At 43.3% G+C, this 4,980-nt stretch overlaps 1 pseudogene; it reads right to left on the reverse strand.

Moving 5' to 3' along the window:
* Nucleotides 1-320: 320 nt before the first annotated feature.
* Nucleotides 321-692, reverse strand: LOC118852915 (annotated as a pseudogene).
* Nucleotides 693-4,980: the final 4,288 nt, after the last annotated feature.

Here is a 4,980-nt window from a genome sequence, read left to right on the forward strand (position 1 = left end):
CTAGGGTCCTCACCTCTGGATCTGGTGAAGACAGCAGTCAGTACACAAGTACTTATTAAGTACTTAAGATGTTCCAGGCACTGTGCTGAGCTTTGGGAATATATAGAAAGACAAAAACACAGTCCCTGCCCTCAAGGTTTTCACATTCTCAGGGGCAAGCCTATTTACAGGTAGCATATACAGGCAGCACTAGCAGGCCATCAGTAGAGGTGGTTGTGTGAATGGCATGCAATTCTTCATTTCCTAACACCAAAATTTTCTTTTTTTTTTTAGTCCAATAAGTTTATATTTGAAAATGTACACAAAGATGTTGAACTATTTCATGCATCTTCAGCAGATGGAGCATCTCCACCCTTGGTGTTCCTGGTATATATCACTTATGCTCCATGTTTGGAAACTAGTTAAATCAGACTTTTACTAAGCATTTCCTGGAAGGCTGCTCAGGCTAGAGAACCCTGGATCTTCAGTCTCTCTGAGACTACTGCAGGGGTGATAAGGTTATAGTTGGGGACCTCCTTGCAGAGTTTGTCATCTGTTGCTTTGTCAAACAGAACCAGATTGTTGAGCCTGTCTCAAACTTTTCCCTTGGACCACTTCTTCTTAGCTTTGCCCCCAGACTTGTTCATGGGACCTTTGTCCTTCTTGGCTGACTTGCCAGCATCTTTCTTCTTCTTACTGACCTTGGGTGGCATGGTGAGGCTTCAGGAACTCCTGCTGGGGCCGCCTCCAAGCTAAGATGTCAGACAGAAAGTGTTACACCAACATTTTCACTGGTTGTTCCCTGTGAGAAACGCGGTTTTGGGGATCACTGGACTTCCTAGGCAGGGCCAAAGTCCTGAGGAAGAACCCTGTGATAATCCCTAAGGAAGGCTGTGCAGACCACAGGGCTCCCAGGAGAAGGCCAAGTGATAGCCCCCCTCTTAATCTGTGGGGATCACAGGGCTCCTAGAGGTCAGACCCTAAGGAGGATGCAAGTGATGGCCCCTTATAACAGCGGTAAAATCACAAGGCTCCCAAGACAAGGCTGGAAGACCCAAGCGATGTCCCCTTAAGAAGGCTGTGCAGACCACAGGATTTCCCATGGGAATCCCAAGTGGTAGCCCTCTTAACACCACAGTGGGGATCACAGGACACCCCAAGGCAAGGTCTGGAAGTAAGCCCGAGACGAGCTTCCTTCCCTTAACCATAGGAAGATCCATGTGATTTGCCCATTCCCATTCTCCCCCAAAGAACTCAGAACCAGAGCGGGCAAAGGAAGGCATTTATTACACTTCTCTGGAGAGTGGGTTAGTGCTCACAGGAACACTCACACCAATAAAGCTGCGAGGGATGGGGGGGGGGGGGCAGTGGAGGGGGGAGATAACCATTCCCTCCACTCCTGCTAGAGTTATGGTTAGTTCACATTCTTTATTTTTTACATAGTTTTCCTAGGTTATATAGTTTATATAGGTAGGATAATAAGGGTACAGAAGCAAAAGTGAAGTTAATTAGATTTTCCTTGTCTGAGTTTAGGATTAATCTACATTCCTTATGCCCCTAAACTCCCTCTTTAACACATGCAAATTATGCAAATCAGTAGGCCTAAACTCTTGACCAAGACCAGACCCTAGATAAGCTTGAACTGGTTCAACCTGGTTCCCCTGACAGCCTTCTCAAAAAGCATGGGTACAAGCCTCTGACCTTCACCTGACCAACCTTGAGGCCTGGTTTCTGCTAAAGCTAGGGTGGAGGAGGAGGGGGATGTATACCTTCAGTTCTGTGGAAACAAAACTCCTCCTCCCATTTCTTACAATTCCCCATGCCTGGCATTCTCTCCCTCCTTATCTCCATCTCCTGGCTTCCCTGGCTTGCAGCAACTATCAGCTAAAATCCCACTTTCTATAAAAAACCCTTCTCAATCCTTCTTAATTTTAGCATCTTCCCTCTATTGATAGCTCCAACTTATCTTGTATATATTTTGTTGTTTGTACGTTGTGCATAGCGGCTTGTTTGTTGTCTCCTCCATTCGATTGGATGGGACTTAGTACGGTGCCTGGCACACAGTACGTATGGTACTTAATAAATGTTGATTGATTGATTTTGCTGAGGCAAAGGGCATGAAAACATAATTGTGATGTTATCCATAGGTAGTAACTTGGGACTCAAGTGCCAGACTCATTTAACTACAACCTGTGATCAATTGCGGTGTCTTTATTACCCTATGTGACAGTTATAAGCATTGCTGGTGGTTTAATTCATTAGGCTGGCCCACCAGAATGGATGAGTCCTTATACCTACTCAAACTTACAGGTCTGTGTAGAAGTAGAGAGACTAGAATTGGCTAACAGAGTCATAATCGAACATTTTTTGTGACTGGTGAAAATTCATTCAAGAGAGGAAGGTGGAGAAGAGGCACCATCAACGGGAAAAGACAGAGTACATGAGAAGCTGCACCAAGAGAGAATTAAATTACACAGGGTTTGAGGGGAAAGGCAAAACACAGGAGAGTGCCACAATGAGGAGATCATGAGAGTAACAATCAGGGTGATTGAAGCGGAAGACTTCAAAGTGTCAATACAATGTTCACCACAGTGAACAAATGTGCCCTTCTGAGGAGGAAATACACATTCTTCCCCCCTCCCACCCCCTTCCTCCCCACCACCCGACACATACCCCACCCACCCCTGTCGTCAGCACTCTCTGACACTCTCTTGGAGAATTGTCTATAAAGAGAGAATGGGGGAGGGAGGGGAGAGAGAGAGACACGCGCGCGCGCACACACACACACACACACACACACACACACAGAGACAGAGACAGAGAGGAGAGGAGAGTAGGAGACCATACTTGATGAACCTCTACTGAAATGATTCCCTCCCACATAGCAATGTTGTGGTGATGGAGAGGTGGCACATAAGGTCAAGAACACTGAGTATTAGGATATGAGTCAAGTGAGTAGTGTTAACTAGATGGAACCAGCCTCTAATCTGTGGGTGACTGGAGATGAATAGAGCAGACTAGAGATAGAAGAGTAAGGAATCAAACAGAAGTTCAATTTCAAAGTGAAGGAAATGGCTTTCAAGTAAGGAGGCAGATTAGACATATGTGCTGGGGCCCCGCCCCTAGTGGGGGGACCTGCCCTAGTGTGTCTAAATCTCAATACTTACATCAATGGTTGTTCAGAGAGCTGTAGCCCTGACAATGAGATGTAACAGCAACAATGAGACATGTTTGATTCATAGCAGGACTTCATGACTGGAGCATGGGTACTCGTCCAAGCTCAGAGGACACCTGGTGCTGGTCAAAACAATACAATAATTATGTGATTTTGCCAGAGGGTGAGATCGTTCAGAGAGTGAGGGCAAAGGACTGTTGTTATGCCAAGCTCAGGGCACGGCCTGCTTGCTGGGCCTTAGCTCTGGAAAACAATATCATGACAATATGCAACATTAAGAGGATACAAGAACATAAAAAGACAAACTTTGCCAATGACTTCTTCTACCATTTTCCCCACACACACAAGTGTATGAGTGAATTTCTTCAGTATTAAAATGCACATTATACCAGGTTAGCATGAAAGTCTAGCGATTCAGTTTTATTTAAAAAGGCATGCAGGTTATTTGTAGGCTTAATAGTTGCTCTATTTGCAGGAAGAATTAGCTAAAGAAGTAGAAAACATTCCCATTAGGTCTATCCAAATGTTCAGCATTTAGGAATGAATTATTTATTCAGCAGGAGGCTACAAGTACCTTTATTCCAATTTCATCATCCATAATTTTAGTGATATTTGAATTAGGATTTTATAATCATAGCCGTAGAGCTGGAAGGGACATCAGAGGCCATCTAGTTAAACCTTCTATTTTACAGACAAGGAAATTGAGCCGAGAAGATTAAGTGACTTGCCTCAGGTCACACAGGCAATAAGTATGAGAAGTGCTATGTCATTTGGGTCATACGTGGCTTCATATGCTCATTGAGCATCGTGATGGATTGAAATTGCTGACTCTAAAACATCACTTCTAATTAAGTTGGCTTTGTTTGCAGTCTATCAGTTCTGAACGACTTCATACTTATCAGATATGTTGTTTTTTGTTTCTAATTGGCTTTGTGTCTTCTTAGCTTTCCAGTTGTTAAATGAACCATGTAAATAATCAGCATCTTAACATTGATACCCCACTGTTGGGGTGGCTTATTGCTATACATCCACTCAAACATCATTTTTCTTTCACGTGCTATGGGACATTCAGTTCAGCAGACCATTAGTGAAAATTGCTATGTCTCACACTTGATTTCTTGTCAGAGTACTATAAAGACTAATAAAATCTTAGAATTAGAAGCAACCCAAGAGGTTATCTGGTTCAACTTCCAACCACTGCAGAAATCTCCTCTGTAATATTCTTAACAAGCGGTTAGGCAGAGAGGTGGCATAGTGGATAGAACATAAGACTTGAAGTAGGAAAGATTTGAATTTAAATCAGATAATTACTGGCTGTGTGGCTGGACAAGTCACTTAACCTCTGTATGTTTATGTCCTCGTTTGCGGAATGGGGATAATAATGGTCCCAAATGGAGTTGTGAGGATCAAACCAGTTAACATATGTAAAGCTTTTTACAAATCTTGAAGTGTTATATAAATGCTAGCTATTAGCCATTATTTCGTTGAACACTCCTGGAGGCAGCAAGTGAGATCTATATTCATTACCCAAGTCTCAACTGCTTAACTATGTGACTTTGGGCAAATCATATTTTCTCTCCTGCTTTTGGTTTCCTCATCTGTGTACTGAGGAGTAACGTGGGATATTCCAAAGCAGTCAAGGTAGCCTATTCCGTTATTGGACAGCTCCAATGATTACAAAAGTCTTCCTTATTGTGAGTTGACACATGCCTCTTTGTTATGTAACTTCTATTCACTGAAGCAAGCAATCATATCCCCTTCCTGACCACACACACATCCCAAGCTTTTTTTCCTCCAAACTAAACATTTCCCATTTCCTTCCTTGA

This window comes from Trichosurus vulpecula, chromosome 6 (assembly GCF_011100635.1).
Source record: "Trichosurus vulpecula isolate mTriVul1 chromosome 6, mTriVul1.pri, whole genome shotgun sequence".
NCBI classification, from domain to species: Eukaryota; Metazoa; Chordata; class Mammalia; order Diprotodontia; family Phalangeridae; genus Trichosurus; species Trichosurus vulpecula.